Source organism: Triticum aestivum, chromosome 5B (assembly GCF_018294505.1).
Source record: "Triticum aestivum cultivar Chinese Spring chromosome 5B, IWGSC CS RefSeq v2.1, whole genome shotgun sequence".
Lineage (NCBI taxonomy): Eukaryota > Viridiplantae > Streptophyta > Magnoliopsida > Poales > Poaceae > Triticum > Triticum aestivum.
In genome coordinates this window covers 648,155,556-648,176,816 of record NC_057807.1, presented here as the reverse complement: position 1 = coordinate 648,176,816, position 21,261 = coordinate 648,155,556, and the positions used below count along the sequence as shown (strand labels likewise).

At 47.8% G+C, this 21,261-nt stretch overlaps 1 long non-coding RNA gene across 1 annotated transcript; it reads left to right on the top strand.

The window, feature by feature from the left end:
• Positions 1 to 13,986: 13,986 nt before the first annotated feature.
• LOC123113882 (uncharacterized) lies at positions 13,987 to 17,638 on the top strand. The gene is made up of 4 exons (XR_006456278.1): positions 13,987 to 14,520; positions 14,803 to 14,885; positions 16,002 to 16,156; positions 17,263 to 17,638. It is a non-coding gene; the product is annotated as an uncharacterized lncRNA (long non-coding RNA).
• Positions 17,639 to 21,261: the final 3,623 nt, after the last annotated feature.

Genomic DNA, 21,261 nt, shown 5'->3' with positions numbered 1-21,261 from the left:
CACTGTCTCTTCCTCCTTGAGCATGTCCGGATCCATAGGGAAGCGAGGCTACTCAGGAACCGGAGGAGGATTTTGAGGAGGTTGAGAAGGAGGTGCCGGGGGAGGAGGAAGAGGAGGAGAAGCATGAGCCGGTGGAGGAGGAGGAGGAACAGGAGCCGGCGGAGGAGGAGCAAGAGCCGGTGAAGGAGGAGGAGGAGCAGGAGCCGGCGGAGGAGGAGCAGGAGCAGGCGAAGGAAGAGGACGAGGCGCCGGCGCTGGATGTGGGGGAGGAGGAGGCGCCGACGATGGAGGAGGATATGGGCGTGGGAGCAGCACGCCATCCTGAACTCCATCCGCTCGGAGTCGGTTGAGGAGGCCAGGCGTCGCCATCGGCAACAGATGGAGGCGGCGCAGGTGGCTCCGGCCGTTGCCGACAACGACGAAATTTGAGTAGTATAGAATGTAGTATGTAGTGCATGCTTTTGTATGGATTTAGGGAATAAGTATGAGAGGCTTGTATATGGAAAAGGAAATATGAAGAGTGCCCGGTCAGTGCCACGGACGGGGTCGTCCACGGGCGTTTGAGGGGTAGAATTTGCAAAGTCTGGCTGCAGATGTTCTAACCTTTCAGAGAAAAAAAATAGAATTATTAATTTCAAAACGAGAAGAAAGGGAGAAGATTCCTTTCGGCCGGCCGATTTGCAGCCATCATCCGCCGCCTGAGATGCACACCACGCGTTTCACATGGATCTTGTCACCGCTCATTCTTTTTCTTCCTATCTTAGGGCATCTCCAGCCGCGCCCCCAACAGCCCCCCCCCAGGCCACTTTTTCGGCGCCGGCGCCGAAAAAACGGCCTAGTCGCGCCCCCAGGACGACGAAAATCGCCGGTTCGTACCTTTTTTCCGCCCGGCGGTCACAGGCCGAACCCGGTGCGCTGGGGAGCCGTTGGGGGCTCCGGCGCTAGGGAAAAGCACGCCTGGCCCACACCGACAGGGGAAAAGTCAAGGTTTTCTTCCCCCGACTCGCCTCGCACCCCCTGCGCCCTCGGCCACCACTAGCTATATCCCGGCGACGGTCGCCGGCCTACTCCGCTAGATAGCCATTCCCCGCCGGAAAATACCAGCGCTTCGCCGCGGCAGCACCTCCCGCAGCAGCTGGGCGTTTCCGACCGCCGTTTCCGGCCGCGGAGGCGCGGTTTAACGGCGGGTACACGCCCACCGAGCGCAAGGTGTTCAGCATTTTGACTGTCATGGCGATGGACTCGGATGAGGAGGAAGAGCTCGCCTCGCTGCTGGAGGAGGAAGCCGCGGCCGACGTCCAGGAAGAAGAGCATCTAATGGTGCTCGCCGCCCTCGCCCAGCTGCTGGCGAGCAATGAAAAGCCGCGTCGAGGTGGCTCGGCGCCGGGGCGGGTGAAAGCAAAGAACCGGCATCGTCTGCAAGGCTACTGCATGCTCTACTCCGACTACTTCGCCGATGCTCCACTTCATGGCGAGAGAACATTTCGGCGCCGTTATCGGATGAGCCGAAAGCTCTTCCTCAGGATTGTGAATTCCATCCGGGAGTTCGACAACTACTTCAAGTGCAAGATGGATTGCACTGGCGCTCTTGGATTCACCTCCATCCAGAAGTGCACGACAGCGATGAGGATGCTTGCATATGGAGCTCCCAGTGATTCACTCGACGACTATGGGCGCATGGCCGAGTCCACCAGCATAGAGTGTGTCTACAAGTTATGTCGGGCAGTGGTGGCAGTGTTTGGGCCACAATACTTGAGAACACCCAATGCGGAAGACACTGCTCGGATCCTAGCCCAGAATGCAGCAAGAGGATTTCCTGGGATGCTTGGAAGCATCGACTGCATGCATTGGCAATGGAAGAACTGCCCATTTGGTTGGCAAGGGATGTACAAAGGCGCCAAAGGCGGTTGCAGTGTGGTGCTTGAGGCGGTAGCCACACAGGACCTCTGGATTTGGCACTCCTTTTTTGGTATGCCAGGAACTCACAATGACATCAACGTGTTGCAGTGCTCTCCTGTTTTTGCCAAGCTCGTTGAGGGCCATTCTCCTCCGGTGAACTTCGAGATCAATGGGCACCAATATAACAAGGGGTACTATCTAGCTGACGGCATCTATCCGAGATGGTCGACATTTGTGAAGACGATCTCAAACCCTGTGGCAGGAGGCAAGAACGTCTGGTTTGCGAAGCTTCAGGAGGCTTGCAGGAAGGATGTCGAGCGGGCATTTGGTGTGCTCCAATCTCGATTCGCTGTTGTTCGGTACCCCGCTCAGACCTGGTCGAAAGATCAAATGTGGGATATCATGACTTGCTGTGTCATCTTACACAACATGATCATCGAGAGCGAGCAAGAAGACCCAGTGTTTGACACTGAACCATACTACAGGCAGGGTCCTCTAACCGAAGTTGATCACCAGCTACCGGCAACTTGGACTACCTATCTCAGTATGCGTCAGGAGATCCGAGACCCACAGGTGCATCATCAACTGCAGAAAGATCTAATTGAGCACCTATGGAGGCTCAAGGGGGACGCCGCGTGATGAAATACGAGTTTTTATTTGTTGAACTATATAATTTGTATTGAACTATTTGTTGTTGTAGTATTTTGTTGAAGTATTTGATTTTTCTGTGATGAAATATGTGATAAGGAATAATTGTGTTGATAATTGAACGCCGAGACACGGCGAAACCACGCCGAATATGGGCCTATTTTCGCCCATATGGGCCGTTTATTCGTCGAAATTGGGCAGCAAAGTGGGTCAATTTCGGCGCCTGGGGGCGAGCTGGGGGCGACGACTGGGCGCAAAACCGTCCTCCAGCGCCAGTGTATCGCCGGCTCGCCCCCAGGGGGCGATTTGTATGCGTCCTGGGGGGGCCAACGGCTGGAGATGCCCTTAGTCGCTAACAACTGAGTGCCATTTGTCTTTTTTCTTTGTTCGTCTTCTGCAACATATTTTCTGTTACGAAAATAATCTACAACACGATCTCTGTTGTAAATAAATAAATAAGACAACTGACATTTCCGCAACATCTCTTGCAAAAAATTATACAATATGACCTTTTGGCAAAAAGAAAAAAAACTCTACAGATGTTTCCGCAGCTCTGATGTAGAAAATATTCTATAACATAAATTATGTTGCAAAAAATAATAATTCTACTCACGTTTCTGCAACATGATTTCTGCTGCAAAAAATTCTGCAACATAATCTATGTTGCAAAAGTTAAAATGCCGGTCAGCCGCTTGATGACGCTGGATCTGCAGCTAACGACCCCGCTGATCTTTTAAAAAATCAGCCGGCGGACGTGTAGCACCTCCCAAAGAAAAAACCTTTAATCTTCTTCTAGATGCAAACGGATCCGTTGGGCCTGGCCGTTTGGTCGACGTGCTACCGGCTGGCCAACTCGCCAGGTCCAGACAACCGGAAAAGACGGCAGCAGCACGCTGGCATCGTAGTACGCGTGTACACGTGTGCGTTCATTCGTCTCTTTCTGGAACGGGAAACACAAACACGCGACGGACCGGACGGCAAGTTCGTTCGCCACCATGACAGAAGGAAAATGGGAACCTTCCTTCCTTGCTGCTATTAAATGTGTGTGGACTATTCAGGTATAGAACGAACTCGGATCAAACGGTACATGCAAACGCAAGTGAACTAAAACCACCAGATGGTCTTTCTTATGGACGCGGAGTAGTCCTGAGCTCATATGCTCACTAATGAACAGTAAAATAAGAAAAATAGTAAATAATTTTTTTTTGTGCAAACTTTGACAAATGTTCTCACTGCTTGGAACTTTTCATCCTGAAATAACATTCAAAAAAACAAAATTGACACTCAAAATTTGCTATTTCCAGAAGCATTTGAAGTGTTTTTTTTTTTGCCATGACCTTCACCAATGTTATTTTGGGATTAAACAAATCTGCAGATCGCCGTTGGAGATGCCCTAACATTGTAACTATTCCTATGAACATCGTCGATCAACAAAGTGCCGCGCTACTAAAAAAAGGACAATTGATTTGCTGGTACGACCCTGATTCGATGGTTAATCTAGCATCAATGTGTGCAAGAACCTCAAAATGAAAAAATGGATGCAAGAACCTGGCTCAAGATGTACTCTCGTACTCTCCCTGTAAATTAATGTAAAAGCGTTTAGATCATTACTTTAGTATTCTAAACGCTCTTATATTAGTTTACGAAAGGAGCGGTTGCAAACTTTTAGCTTTCGTCTCATCATAGGGAACCCAATTTCTTAGCTGGCGGGTGGGCTATAGGAGGGCACGTGTAGGAGGTCGCCGTAACCCGCCCGGGCGGCGAGCTCATGGCACGTACCGCCGGAGCCACGAGGCTACCTAGCGACTAGCGTGTCACCCGTTACCTGCAGTGCCAAATCGACCCCAGCTACCTACGCACGTGTTCCCAAAGATACACACGAGACTCCCGTGGGATTCTTTGCATCTTCTTCTTCTAGACCGGACGTGGGAGGAGTAGATGCAAACGAACCAACTTTTTACCAACGGCACCAGCTAGGTTCATCCATGCACGATGCATCCAAACGGAACGTACGTGCGTTCCCCAAAGGTGCCCGAGACGTACGCCAGTGGCATTTTCCATCTTCTAGGCGCAAACGAGACAACGGGCACGTACGCGCGTTGGACACCCGCCTGGAACGGCCGTTTGGTCGACGTGCTATCGGCCCGCGAACTCGCCACGTCCCGACTAGACTAGACACCGGAAAGGACAGCAGCGAGCGAGCGCGTTGGCGGCCAACCTGCGTAGGTGCTCCGTAGCTGCGTGTTCGTTCGTTTCTTCTTCTTTCTTGAAGCGGAAACGCAAGCGCGTCACAGTGTCACACGCGGCCGACCCGGCCGGCAAAGTTCGTTCGCCACCGCGACAAAGATGTGATGGGAACCTTCCTTCCTCCATTGCAGCAAAAAATGCATCATTTTCAGCTACAAACATGGACACGTCATGACATTGAATGGGAGTACTCAGATCAAACACTACACGCAAACGTAAGTAAGTGAACTAAACTACGAAACGGTCTTTTCTTTTCCCCTCTCTGGTTGGAGAGTAAAAGTCCACTCTCAAGTCTCAACTTACCGTGGCTACACTAGTAGAAAAAGGACCTAATGTGAGACACATTAGTCCCGGTTCGATTTTGGCCCGGTACTAATGATATCATTAGTGTCGGTTTGTTTTGAACCTTTACTACCGGTTTGTGCGGTACTAAAGGGGTTTGACTTATAGTCCCGGTTGGAGACACAAACCGGGACTATAGGGCAATTTTCAAACTCTAACCCCCCCCCCCCTTATCGCCATTTCAGTTTCAAAAAATACAAAAAAAAAATAAAAATTTTAAAAAATAAAATTCTTCCAGATGTAGTTATATTACTACATCTACTAGTTAGGAAAATTAAAAAACTCAAATTTGGACATGTTTTGCAAAAAGTGTAGGGAAATGTAAAACGGCTATAACTTTTGCATACGATGTCGGAAAAAATGTATGATATATCAAAAAAATCAGCACGAAAATCCGAATCTGATTTTGACCGCCTATGGCCTGTTTGCAATTTTTTAGAATTCTCAAATTCCAAAAGGAAAAAAAGATATGCTCAAATTTCAGTTTTTTTAATTTTGGTTAAATCTGATCAAACTATGGTCAAACTACTTATTCAACAAGTATTAATGTTGCTACATAATTATTCAAGAATATTAGTGTTACTAAATAATTATTTCAATTTTTTAAATTTTGGTCAAATCTGGTCAAACTATAGTCAAACTGTGGTCAAAACTTATTCAAGAAATATTAGTGTTACTAACTGTTTTTTAGAATAATAGTTCCAAACTCAAATGGTGAAATGTGTGACCTAATGCTCAAGCTAAACTGCTGAGGGTTAATAGGATTGACAGCTTACATTTGTCAGGAAAACAACAAGTGCACACTTAGAAAGTAGGGGGAATAGAACTCCAAAGTTAAGCGTGCTCAGGCTGGGGGAGTGAGAGGATGGGTGATTGGCTGGGAAGTTAGACGATTTGGAATGAGTGATCCACACTTGAGCAGTTAAGAGGGGTGATTAAAGACTAAATCATCAAATAATTCAGAAAATTGAAAATTGAAATATCAAATATTTTTTACAAAATTTTCAAAAAAAATTAAAAAAACCCTTAGTACCAATTGGTAACACCAACCGATACTAAAGGTCCCTCATACCACGACGCGAGCTCACACCACGTGATGGGCCTTTAGTGGCGGTTCGTGCCGAACCGGTATTAAGGGGGGGGGGGGCTTTAGTCTCCACCCTTTAATGCCGATTGCAGAACCGACACTAAAGGCCCTTACGAACCGGTTTTAAAGCTCCGATTTGTACTAGTGCTAGCTACCTATCCAGCGGCCTTTTTTTTAACATAAAGACTTTATTAAGATTATGTGCATTTTACAAAAAGTAGCGTGAATGGAATCACGCTAGAAACAGAAAGAATGTCCTTGGCAGGACCTTGACCTGCTTGTGTGCTAAGCAACGGACGACCAAGGATCTATTCTGGGTGCGAAGAGCTAACCGAGCCGGATGATCAACTTTTATATTGTTGCTCCTGCTGATGTGAGTGATCTAATTGCAGTTCAAAGAGGGAGAGGCTTGGATCGCGGCAAGGAGATGTCTATTCTCCCAATGTCCTGGAGCAGCAAACAATGTTGGTGACCCTGCCGCCGAAGCTAACACCAAGCAGTCAGTGTAGAAGTGAACCACCGACCTGATGTAGCACCGTTCAAAGATTGCCTCAACTCCGACGTCATCCTCTTTCGCAAGACCATCGTCCTCGACACTGCATGTTCTATGTGTGACATCCCCTTCGAGGATCCTCTCCACATCTTCGTTCAGTGCCCTGATTCCACCCGGGAAGATTCAACTCGCCCTGATGTGAGGGGAGATATCATATCAGATCGCTCCCTCCCCCTCGTATCGCTCCAGGGCTCCCTCGATCGCTCCAGGGCTCTCCTCCACCTCGTCGTCCCCAGAGACGTGCGCCGGCTAAGCCCGGCATCGCCGGTGATGGGGACGACGGGGATCTACTGCAACCCCGGGGTTTGGAGGGACTGGCGACGCGAGATCGTCCTTCGGTCTTCGTCTTTCCTGGCGGTTCGGTGATGCTCCGACGACTTCGTGGGGAGGGCAGATCAGGAGGGGATGTGGCTATGGTTGACTGGTCGGCGGTGCCTCCGGTCAGATTTGACCTGGCTGGTGCAGCTAGCGGTGGTGGCTATCTCCTCCGTCAGAGGTGGTCGGCATGAGGCTGGATGGTTAGATCTTGAGATCCGTCATCTAGTTCCGATTGCGAGCCGGGAAGACATAGTTGCGGGTGAAAACCGAGCCGATGGCAGGTGATGACGGCATTCTGTGTCGTTACCTTGATGAAGGCATTGTCGTGTGACTACTATCGACCCACTCGTGCTGCTCCAGGGAAAACCTTAGGATCTGATCTTTCATATCAGACAATGACGGTACTGCGGTGTCATTTTCCCTTTTAAGAGCATTGTTTGTGAAGCAGAGCTGGAAGAACAAAGGCAGGAGATGGCGGGCTCATGGCACGTACCGCCGGAGCCACGAGGGCTACCTAGCGTGTCACCCGTCACCTGCAGGCTGCAGTGCCGAATCGACCCCAGCTACGCACGTGTTCCCCGAGATACACCCGAGGCTCACCACGTGGGATTCTTGTTCTAGACCGTACGTGGTACGGGTAGATGCAAACGAACCAACTTTTTACCAACGACACCGGGTTCATCCATGCATGATGCATCCAACGGAACGTGCGTGCGTTTCCCAAAGGCGCCCGAGACGTACGCCAGTTGCATTTTCCAACTTGACTTCTAGGCGCAAAAAAGCCTGGAACGGCCGTTTGGTCGACATGCCATCGGCTCGCGAACTCGCCACGTCCCGAGTAGACTACAGACACCGGAAAAGACAGCAGCGAGCGAGCGCGTTGGTGGCCTACCTGCCTGCCTACCTGCGCCGTCGTTCGTTTCTTCTTTCTTGAAGCGGATACGCGGGCGCGTCACACGCGACCGACCCGGCCGGCAAAGTTCGTTCGCCACAGAGACAAAGATGGGAACCTTCCTTCCTCCATTGCAGCCAGAAAAAATGCATCCTTTTCCGCTATAAACATGGACACGTCATGACATTGAATGGGAGTACTCAGATCAAACACTACACGCAAACGTAAGTAAGTGAACTAAACTACGAAACGGTCTTTTCTTTTCCCCTCTCTGTCTGGAGAGTAAAAGTCCACTCTCAAGTCTCAACTTGCCGTGGCTACCTACCCACCAACCTGATGTAGCACATAAGAGTATCTACAGCCAGACTTTGCAAATCCGGCACTTCAAACGCCCACGGATGCATCCGGGCGCGTCCGCGGACACTTACCGGGCAACTTTTAAATCCTGTCGTCCATATACAGGTATCTCATATACGGCCCCTCGTATCCATACTAACATGCAACATAGATAAAAAAGAATGTAGATCATCACACAAACATAGAATCGAACAGGGCAATGCAAATTTCTATCACCAGAAGATCACCGACGGATGTTCAAAAGATCGTCAAAGTTCACATAATTCACATAAACGACAGACAAATTTAAACTAAGTTACTAAAAACTAGAAACTGAAGACGAAGACGGCAGGAGATTCACCACTTTCTCGCCGGCCCTTTGCCCTTCCGGTCGCTGGCGCAACTGTAGGCGTCGGCGGCTGGTGACGGATTGTCCGAGTCGTCGGAGTCAGAGTCGGAGAGGATGACGAGCCATTTTAGCCGCCGGACCTCCCTGTCCTGCTGTCGCTATAGCTTCGCGAGCCGAGCTGCCTCCGCCGCTGCCTCCGACGCCTCGCGCTCGGACTGCTCAATGGCAATCCGAAGCGTCTTGGTGTTCTTCCGATGGAGCCGTCGCGCGTTCATCTCCGCGGTCGTAAGCGACCAGTGGTAGACCATTCAAGGAGCCGTGCGTCCTCGTCGGGCTTTGCCTGCATCCCGTGGCGGCGGCGCATGGACTGCTCCGCCTCCCTCCTCTCCCTTTCTCGTCGCCGCTCGTGGCGGGTGGCACACGCCTCTGATTCTGGCTTGCGTGTTCGGGCCGGCAGGGCGGGCACAAGCAACCACCGCTGCAGCAGCAGCAGCCGGCGATGGCGTAGGGAGGGCGCGGATTATGCAGGCCGCCTGTCGGAGCTGCGACCGGGCAGGGAGGGGCCAGTGCCGGCGTCCGAGCTGCGCCGACAGGGAAGCTGCGGTAAGGCGAGGCTGCAGATTCAGAGTTGCCCCCGGTCTCCATCTTCGACCACTCCAAGACGATGAGAAGGGCAAGCTCATAGTCCCGATCCAGCTCAGAGTCGGAGCGGCTCTCGGAGGTCGAAATTGCGCCGGATCCGATCGGAATCGCTACGGGAAGAGGAGAGGACGGAGCGAGAGAGGAGAGTGAGTGAGTTACGGTTTCAGAGCGATGAGTCGGATGGGGTTTTTTTGTGGGACAACCGTGAAATCGGTGGTGGTTTGGCCTTGTCAGGCGGACGCGGCCGGGCATGCCTGGGCCACCCCATATCCGCCATATATTTGGACTGGATAAAAGGGATGCGGGTCAACCCGACGTTTGAGGCGTCCGTCTCGATTAAAAATCGTGACCGGTCAGCGACCTGACGGGCGGCCCGGAACGTTTGATGCCGATTTGGGGCGCCCGGCCGTGGATGCTCTAGCACTATACATTTTCCATTGCCCGCTGATACTCGGATTTTCTCGACTACAATCCGAACCTTTCTCGCGAAAAAAAAGGGGTCTGAACCAACCCAAACCCAACCCAACTGAACCTTCCGCTTTCCTTCACGCAGGCACTGATCTCGTCAAGCAACGCCGCTCATGGTCAGCAGACGACTAGACATTTTATTGCTAGAATAATCAAACGACTAGACGTTTAGATTGTTATGGGTGCCCTATGCGTAGTTGCGTACAACACTATATGTCCGGTTTTCCAGATGAAGTGCAGATGAGTGAAGTGTATCGTAAGTCCTCGAACTGTTTTAAAGGTGTCACATCAGTCCTTGAACTATAAAATGTGTCATTCAGGTTCTCAAAGTGCAGTAAGTGTGTACATATATGACAACTAGTTTTAGAATCTACGTGACACCTCTAAAATAGTTCCAGGGCCTGGATGTCACTTTTCATAGTTCGAGGATCTATGTGACATCCCTCAAAAGAAAAAAGAGAAGAGGATCTATGTGACACATCTGAGATAGTTTAAGGCCTACTACGCAGTTCACTCAATGCAGTCGAGATGTTCATGCATAGGATTAAACTGCAACACACCACATGATTAGCCATTGTACTACCATCGGATAGAACAAGTATCGTAGCTCAGATTGTTATCTGCGTGCATAATGAACCTTGTCACACGCGCTCTAAACTAGAGACATAACGAGAAAGCGGACTAAGAAAAAAGACCAGAGCCAACTAAGCTAAAAGAAAGACATTTGTCGTCGCGCCGTAGCAACATGAAACAAAGTCATCACCCAGTCTCCCGGAGCACCTCTTGAATCTTCAGCCACCTATTCTCATCATATTGTTTCCCCAACGTTGTGGCACTCTATAAACTTCATAACGAGAGAGCAATTCCACTTTCATTTGAACCGACACTTGACTTTTGTGTCAACCACTAGCTACATATCTCTTCCCTACTTACACTCCCACAACACCAAAACAACGCGCAATGGTTTATTGTCCAACCGCGGGATCGCATTATCGCCATGCCTCTTTAGAACTAGATATGACGTTCTGTTTGTTGCAGGATTTCATCCACAATGCCGCCGAGAATGAAAGGTTCCTCAATCACGGTTGCCCTTCTCCTTCTAGAACGCCTACTCACTACTCTCCAAGAAGACTATGGAGAACCACAACACCACTATCATTTGGTCCTTGAGGGTGCCCATCAAGATGCAGATCTTTCATATGGCTACTGATCAAAGATCGCCTCAACTCTAAGGTCATTCTTGTCCGCAAGACCATCGTCATCGACAACGCATGTTCTAGGTGTGACGTCCCCTTCGAGGATGCTCTCCACATCTTCATTCGTTCAATGCCTTGATTCCACCCAGGTTTAAACTCCATACGGTTTGGGACATTCAAACTCCATACGGTCTTGACAAGGATACCTACCATCGGTGACAGTTACCATTCTTTGGATGCTATGGGATTCCAAAGATGCTTGTGCCTCTCGTCACTAGATCCACTATTTTTTATGAGAGAACCTTTTTTTTGCTAGATAAAAGAGAGGGCTTTTACGAGAGAACATAGTGAGCTTCATTCCTTTATTATAGGGCTACGGGAATACACATTCTGGTGGCTGCAAATGTAAATCGAGTGATGAAGTGTAAGTGGGCCTTGAAGCTGGATCAATGTTGGTTATCGATCGTAAAATGCTACTTCATCTGTTCCATAATATAAGATCATTTCTGACACTATAGACAGAGGGAGTAGATTTCTTCCCGTGGACTGGAGGCCTAGGTTCGCAGCTGATGAGTTGGCTAAGAGGGTACGGGTACGCGTCGTCGGCGATCACCTGGTCCGACGAGCTGACACGACACGTACCGACAGAGCCAGGAGGCTACGCATGCCGCGTCGCCTGTCAGGTGTCTCCCGGGACTCTCGCGTCCGTTGGATTTTCCGTTTTCGCATCTTCCGTGTCCACGAGCCAACCGCGGCGGATCTCCATCCGATCCAAGCAACTGCGCGCGCACGTACGCGGCCGTTTGGGTCGACGTGCCCTTTCGGCTCGTGAACTCGGCACGTCCAGTCCAGACACCGGAAAGGAAAGGACATGAGCGGGGCGTTGGCATCCTACATTCCTATCCTACCTACGTACGTGCACCGTAGCTCGCCGGCTGGCCAGTTCGTTCGCCGCCAGGACACAAGAAGAAAAACGGAAGAAGCAAGAACCGGAGGATCCCTTTCAAGAAAGTTATGAAAACACCGACTAGTACCAGTATGTCATTAATCGGTGTGGACTAGTACGGCTGTGTTTGATAGCAAAGTATTATATAAACCAAAGTATCAAAAACTACTATAATTTTGCATGTAGGTGTGAGATACCATAGTTTTATCAAAACAGAGTATTTTGGAGTATTCACAATACATAGAATCTGTTTGGTTGTTGCCGCATAACGCTGTAAATTTGCTGTTTAGCCGTCGCGTTTAAGCATTCAGCAGCTCTGTTTTTAAAAAAAGAGGGTTGGGGTTCTTTTTTTTATGCAGAGAAAAAACTACAGTTTGTCCAATACTACAATATTAAAAGCACAGTTTTTAGAGGCAACCAAACAACTCATTGTAAATAAAACTATGATAATCTCAAAAACTGTAGTATTTTCAAAATACTTAGAAAGTACTTTGCTATCAAACAGGGCCTACTACTATGAGCATGGTTAACAGTATAGCCGACTACTGGCTATAAGATGTTGCCACATCGTCTATATCCAAGGTTATTGCCCGCAAGTATAATAGTCAGATGCAAATAAGTACTCCCTGGTCGGTAATTGCCTTTGGCTTCTATGTGCATATGCACCCATTATCGAAATACACATTTCGAAAGATTGAAAAATTTGGAACAAAATTTCCACGTGTATATCCAGACATTTTATGTGCGTGCACAAGGTTTCAGTGAAAACGACGTTTTTGATGGCTTGTGTAAAAAAGACAATTTCGGATGCTTCATTCTAACTATTCACGAGGCATTAGACTTTGATTTCAATTCAATGTTGTGCTCTATCATCCATCTTATAAGACTGTCACATATATGATAATATGAACCTATTACCTTACTATGCCTGATGATTGAATACTTTTCTGCCAAGCTTGTCTTAACTCTATTCATATTTTAACAACTAAGCTAATTTGGGCACGCATATGCATGTTCACAACTACTCCACCAAGGGAGGTGCGCAAAGGACCGCATAGGAGGCGCGTCCAAGGCGCACCGCACAGTGGCGGAGCTTAGTGGAGACCAACAAGGGCCATGCCCCCCCCCTTATTTTTTGCATCCATTGAAGAACAAGCTACATCATGAGGCTAATTAGTGTTTAAACTATAAATTAGCCCCTCCTTGCCTATTAACTTGGTTCCTTTTGACTAATGCCCCCTCTTGAATTATTCTCAAGCTCCGCCATTGGCACCGCAGCCACTAGTTCTCATCACACTGTGTCTCCAACCCTGTGACACTCTATAAACTTCATAGCGAGAGAGCAATTCCACTTTCATTTGAACAGACACTTGACTTTTATGTCAACCTCTAGCTACATCTCTTCCCTACTTATAGTCCCACACCATCAAAACAACAGTTCTAGTAGCATATATCACACACAATGGTTTATTGTCTAACCGCGGGGTCACATTATCGTCGTGCCTCTTTGGAACTAGGTATGATGTTCTCTTTGTTGCAGGATTTCCATCACAATGCTGCCGAGGGTGAAAGGTTCCTCAATCACGGTTGCCCTTCTCCTCCTAGAACGCCTACTCACTACTCTCCAACACTACAAGAAACCTGTTAATACGTGACGGATTTCTGATGACGTTCTCAGAAATCGTCACCGGTGATGACGGTTTTCTACTATCCGTCATGGAAACCGTCGTGGATCAATAGAATGTGACTGCCCACCTAAGAAGGTAGCCCTTTTATGATGGACATGATGGACTGTCATGAAAATGGTCACAAATCAACTTACTCGGTCAAGCCATTCGATTTTTTATACATTATCCAGTCCGTCACCGATGACTCCTACTGATGTGTAGTGTGTGGCTGGTGGGTTGGCCCATATGTCAGTTGAATGTAGTCAACAGTATATATGCATATATAAAAATAAAAAAGCGGACGCGCCAGAAGTTTCGAGAGCGCGTGGACGTGCAAAATTTTAAGTCGCTGACGCGGGCGGTGGCAAAAATTTCGAGCCAGCCTATTTAATCCAAAGTCCACACCCATGTAACCCTAACCCCCATCCTCTCCTCCGTTCCCTCAGCCGCCACAGCCGCCGCTCCCGATTCGGGCGATTCCGGCGGATATTGCCGGGGTGGAGCACACCACCGAGCTCGCCTCGCTCGGATCCATCCTTCCCTCCGGCAAGATTTCCCCCTCTCGACCTCAACTGCTTTCCCAAAACCACTTCCCGTGCTAGGGTTTCGGCATCCGGCATCGCCTTCATCGTCGGCCCTTCTACGGCCGCCTATGGCGCCTCTTCTCCATCGTCTACAGCGCCCCCACGCGCGCCCTCGCTTCCTGATGGTCCACCTCGAGCAGGGCAGCACGGAGGACCTCATCCCGTAGGATCCATGGACGCGGCGCACCTGCAGCCGCCCGTCCGGGACGAGGGTGGGCACCGTGGCTTGTCCTGCTCGACGACAGCTGCGGCGAGTGCGTGTGCTGCTCCTCATCCTCAAACTCCAAGGAGAAGCGCCAGTACAACATAAGCATGCCCCGCCCCTGAACAATGGCCATGGCGCTAGGTAAGGTTGTGCTGTTGTGCCTATACTGCCGTTAGTAAACATTTGATGGGACAAATTGCTTGTGCTGGATGTGGTTAGTCTGTAGCTTGGTAATCTTATTTTTAATTTTGGGGAAAAATTGCTGCTTGTGCTATCAAATATGCACCTTAATCTGTTATTGGGTATGCGGTATGCCAAATATTATCAAGATCAGTTTCTATATTTGCTTCTACACATGGACAAAATACTCTTTTAACAAACAGTACGACTGATTGCTGATGCGCCATGCTTATCTGCCTATAGGGTTCTGCGACAGCCAGCTAATTGGTGCGCCATACTTATCTGCCTAATTGGCTGATTGGGGGTTCTGTTGGGTTGACAACCAGGTAACAACATGGGGTTCTGCTGTGCTTTCTTTTCCGCTGATTTTGTGTATGATTTGGGTCAGGACTTGTTAATTCTAGCTAGGCGAATTTTATGATGAATTCATGCTGAAAATCCATGGTCAATCCTCTGACTGTATTTATATCAGCTTCCAACATTAATCTCATTTTGTTAGATTGGTCCAAGTCAGAATGTCGGATTGTGCCTGTAGAAATACTACAAACTTGTACCAGAACTAAGGGAAAATGATTTTGGCAAAAGATAAGTTATTGTCTTCCATCTGTCTAACTTCCAACAACAAAAAATAGAAACGCCATAAGATCTAATACCACTGTTCTTCTTTACATGAATTTCAATCACATTGTGTACATATATCAGCTTCACACCTTTTTTTCAAATGGATTACACCTTGTTATCGTTCACGATAAAGCTCCTCAAAACAATATATATCACCTTTGGTCGATATAAATCACTCGTTTTGGTGCCATGCTTTGTATGGGGCCCTGTTTTCTAGTTCGCCTCGGGCCCCTGAGATCTCATAACCGGCCTTGATTGCCAGCATACTTGATTGAGGATGCAATTCCTCCTTTCCATTTTTAAGAAGCTAATGTAATTTCTGATAAGTACTGTTGCTATAGTGCTAGTGACAACACCAGGATTTTACATTACATTTTTATTATGATACCGTTGCAAATGAAATGGCTTCGATAATAGACAACTGCTTGCTAATTGTACTGGTACAAACAAGATCTCCATATCCACAAGGTTGGCCAACTGATTGGCACCAAGTTCACACCCTCATAGGTATCTAGTACTTGTGCTACTTTTTATTGGCCGGTGTTAGTTGCTATGAAGTAGCTAACTATAGCCAACTCTGGATGCTTAGCCTCTAGTTATAAGGATTACCTGCTGCTGCTTTTGCCACCTCTTATGTTCCCTGAATGAATGGTTATGCTGCTATCTAGCATTTCACTTTTGTTTCTTGATTTCTTGGATAATGTTTTTCTCTTTCTTGAGAATCATCATATTGGAAAGGCTGCTTGTGTTGTCAAATATGAACTATTTATTAGGGTTGATTTCTGTGCTACTAATGCCTATTGCCTTCTCCACCCATCCAGTGGTGTACAGGACGCCCTCCTCGAAGCGGCCATCCCCGACGAGCTCTCTTCGCTGGAGGAGATGGAGCAGCAAGTCCAGCACCCGCTTGGCCCCTGTGTCCTACCTCGCGTGGACAAGCTCACCAATGGCTGCGTCTTCCTTCCCTCCTAGCGTGGTGAGCTTCTCCCATCTCTCGACTTTATCCCCAAATCTGGATGACACTTGCAATCTGAATACAAATCATGTTTTGGTTCAGTTTAGAGGTGGATTCAGTTTCTGAGATGTGAGTTTGATTAGTTACAGATGGTTTTGCGGGTCTGATTCTCTTGCACTATTACACGTTATTTAATCGGGGCAAGCTAATGCTAATCCACATAATATGATGTAGCTATTTTTTTTCTAACATGCACTGGTCTTCATGTTGTGTTGGTACTCATCCTTTGGGAGTTAATTTGGAAGTCGAGCTTGTTAGATACAAATTCAGCTGCCACTTTATCTTGCTAGAATGGAATTATTTTACAGATCTGTATATGTAGTACTTGAGAGCAAACCTAAAAATTGTACTTCTATCATCAGCATCTTAGAACTGTAAGTGTATATTTTGTTTATATTGTTATGGTATTATTGTTACTTGGATTTTAATTTCCTTTCAAGTAACTATATGTTTGCTTGAATAGATGTGGCCTTTAATTATGCTTCCATTGTTGTCTTGTTAATACAAAAGAAACAAGTATCCTCTCTGTTGTATGAGAAGGTAGTATCCTCTTTGTTGTTGGAAAGTACCCATGATATTATTATTCTCCTGTAGCATATTAACCTTATTAAGATGAAAAAGGGTTTGTTTCCTTTTTGTTTTGATGTTTGCCTTTGTTACCGGAATAAAAGTATTACTTATGTTATTTATTCTTATAGTGGGTACAGAAGTTCTCCCCTTGACTTTTTATACTTTCTCTGAGTTTCACATACTTTATATTTCGTAGCACATGAGATTGCATCATAGGAAATTCAGAATGTTTTCATAGCATGATTGATTTTGTTGCACTACTTTGCATTGCGGGAGTGAAAAAAATATATGACTTCATTACGTGTACTCCCTTTGTTCCTAAATATAAGTCTTTTTAGAAATTTTTAATATAGACTACATTCGGAGCAAAATGAGTGAAGGGAGTAATTCATATTCAAATCTCTAAAAAGAGGAACAAAGGGAGTACTAAGTTAATTCTAGTTTAACGTACTGGCTATAATATTTTATAATGTGACATATTTTTCATCACATGGCAGATATTGGTTTATGGAGCATTTTCAGCAACGAAGACATTTGTTCTCACGACTTTGGTGTGGAGGGGTGGATATAATGTCTAGGAACGTTGGATGACTTGTGGTTGACGTCCGACGAGCGTTGGGCCTCGCTTTGATGACTACGATGCTGGTTGTGGAGCAGCATAGTGGTCTTCAAGATGTGCTTGTAAAATTAATCTTATTTGGGTCTTTTTTTGCTCATGTATAGGTATTATCTATTGTATTTAGTATTACGTAATTTTCTTTTTTAATGAGATGAGATATTTTTTGTCAAATTCTTATTGCCTTAAATTTTCATGGACCAAGAGAAATGAGAGATGGGCTAATGTCACTGGATTGAAATTAGCGGGCCATATCTTAATATTTAAATTCTAATAATTGGGTTGATTACTATATGGGCCGACACTTGCATTGAGCTGAAATTTAGTGGGCCAAAAGATTTGATGGGCTGACTACTACATGGGCTGCCACGTCAGATCCCACATCAGATGATGATGTGGTAGACAAGTTAACGCCGTTGCATTATGATGCTCCATGATGGCTAAGAACCGTCATGGTTCGTGACGGTTTTGGATGATCCGTCATGGAGCATGCAGTGGTCAAATTATGACGCGATATACATGACGGATTTGAAATCCGTCACGTATGCCCTTGCATGACAACTTTGTACAGGTCGGTGACGGATTGTATCCGTCACGTATTAACAGATTTCTTGTAGTGCAAGGAGACTACGGAGAACCACATCACCACTATCATTTCGTCCTCGAGGGTGCCCATCAAGATTCAGATCTTTCATATGGACACTCTTCAAAGATTGCCTCAACTCCAAGGTCATTCTCTTCCGCAAGACCATCGGCCTCGACACCGCATGTTCTAGGTGTGATGTCCCCTTCGAGGATGCTCTTCACATCTTCGTTCAGTGCCCTGATTCCACCCAGGTTTTGAACATGTTTGGGACATCCAAACTCTATACGTCCTTACAACGACATCTAGCCATCGGTGAATGTTACCATTCTTTGGAAGCTATGGGACTCCAAGGATCCTTGTGCCTCTCATCATTAGATCCACTCTTTTTTTACGAGAGAACCTTTTTTTGGTGGATAAAAGAGAGCACTTTTATGAGAGAACATAGCGAGTTTCTTTCCTTCATGACAGGGTTACCGAAATACACATTCTGATGGCTACAATGTAGGTCAAGTGATGACATGTAAGGCCTTGTACAATGGGAGGTGCTTAGGAGAGGTGCTTAGAGAAATAAACCAGATTTCCTTAAGCACCGATGCTTATTTGTACAGGGTAGACGCTTAACTAAGCGTCTCTCCTATAAAAATAGCCACCGGTGCTTCAGAAAAATCCGGTTTATTTTTTTAAGCATCTTCCTAAGCATCTCCCAATGTACGAGGCCTAAGTAGGCCTTGAAGCTGTTGCAGCTAGCATCGATGGATGCAACATGCAAGAAGAACCTGGCGCAATGTTGGTTATCGAAGGTAAAATGCTACTCTCTGCGTCCATAATATATAAGATCATTTTTGACACTATAAATACAGATAGAGGGAGTAGCTTTCTTCCGGTGTAGTCTTAGAGCATCTCCATTATTCGCGCAGCCAACAGCCCCTCAGGATGAGTTTTTTTACGCCGGCGCCGGAAAAAAAACCCAGTCGGCCCCCAGGACGCCGAATACCGCCTGTGGGGACGCTTGGGGGCTCCGGTGGAAGGGAAAAACGGCGCATGGGCCACCACCGTCAGGCGAAAAAGGATTTTCCCACGTCCAGATTCGCCCGCGCACTACCCCTTGCGCCGCCGTGCCGATCCCAGCGACGCCCACCTGCCCACCGCCGCTAGGAAGGCCATTTCCCTACCGAAAAGAGAGGGTTCGCCGCGGCATCCTCCATCACGCTGCTGGGCGAGCTTTCTGGCGCTCCGGCCACGCAAGCGGGGATACCGGCGCCTGCGTGCCTACCACGCCCGCCAGGTGTTCGGTGGCTTGTCTGCTCAACGATGGACTCGAACGACGAGGAGGTATTCGCGGCGCTGCTGGAGGAGAAAGCCGAGGCCGACATCCAAGACAAAGAGCACCTCATGGTCCTCATCGCTCTGGCCGGCCTGTTCGCCAGCAATGCAAATTAGTATCTGTGATGAACTATTAGATGGACTCATTGAACTATTCAATTTGTATTGATTTCTGTGATGAACTATGTGATAATTTTTATTTTTTTTGAATTTGTACCGAAACACACCGTCTGTGGGCCGCATTTGGGCCAAATTGCGCCGAAATCGACGGCTGGGGGCGAACTTGGGGGGTCGGCTGGAAACACGTGCCTCCAAGCCGATTTTATCGCCGGTTCGCTCCCAGACGACGCTATTTCAAGCCATTGAGGGGCCGAATGGCTGGAGATGCTCTTAGTTTCGCAGTTGATGAGTTGGCTAGGAGGGCAGGGTTACGCCGTACGCGTCGCCGGGGATCTCCTGCTCCGACGAGCTGACGGCACGCGCCGCTAGAGCCAGGAGGCTACGCACGGCCGCATGGCGCCCTAGTCGCCCGTCAGCCAAATCTACCGCAGGTGTCTCGCGGGACATCCGTGTCCGTGGGATTTTCCGTTTTCGCATTTCCGTCTCCACGAGCCAACGGCGGCGGATCTCCATCCGATCCAACCAACCGCGCGCGCCTGGCCGTTTTGGTCGACGTGCCCTTTCGGCTCGTGAACTTGCCACGTCCAGCCCAGACACGACATGAGCGGCGCGTTGGCATCCTACATTCCTACCCTACCTACGTACGTGCATCGTAGCTGACCGGCCGGCCAGTTCGTTCGCCGCCAGGACAGGAGAAGAAAAACGGAAGAAGCAAGAACCGGAGGATCCCTTTCAAGAAAATTACGAAAACACCGACTAGTACCAAGATGTCATTAATTGGTGTGGACTAGTACTACCATGAACATGGTTAACCGGCCGCGGGCTATAAGATGTTGCCACATCGTCTATAGCCAAGCTTATAGCCGGCAAGTATAATAGTCAGATGCGAATAAATAGCTTACTTCTCGATACATGACCCATCTACTTCTTTCACAAGCACGTGCTACAGCCGGGTGTTAGTAGCCCGCTTCTCTTCTCTCCCAGCAACAATATATTATTTTAAGTTTTACAGCCCTCTCACATCATCTTATTATACTTGTTCTATTACAGTATGCAACGGAACGAACTCAGATCACAGTACACGCAGACACAAGTGAACTAAAGCACGAAATTGTCTTTTCCTTTTCCATCTCCGGAGAGTGAAGAGAGCCTCAAGCATAAACTCGCTACCTACCTGATTTTTTCCCGCGGCCGTTGTGGAGTCAAGTTTGAACTTGAACTCAACCCCACCACCTTCCGTTTTCCTGCACACCTACCTACCTAGTCACTCGTATGGCGTTGATCTCGTCAAGCAACGCCGCTCCCGCCTCCGGTCAGAGGAGGACTGGAGATGAGATTAAACTACCGCTAGAATAATCAGACGACTCGTCCGTAGCAAGATTTTTATCCGCGAACTGCGTGACGAACGGGGCAGGCTCATCAGGAGGATCTCATCTCGCTATCTATGCTTTACTTTATCCGCCCCTCCTTCACACCTATGCTTTACTTTATCCTTCAAGTCCAATGCGCCTCCGCCAGCTAACCACCAATCGAATTAGCACAAAAAACGGTCGTACTATAAAACAGCACCCTCGCTAATCCTATACTAATCTCACGCCACTCCACAAAGATCCTCTTTTAAAAAGAGAGATTTCTAAGTTTTTTTAAAAAAGATTTCTACAGGCAGGGGCATCGTTTTAGCCGACATTTTCAAGTTATAAACCACTAAAGCTAGCATTATATTATAGTGTGGAAACATCAGAACATGGCATGGAAATTCCATGCGCGTGGACTTTTGAAGCAAAAAACGAGGGCGGTTGTGCTGTTTCCCGGACAATAACTGCCCAACTTCTAGAAACGCGGCACCAACTG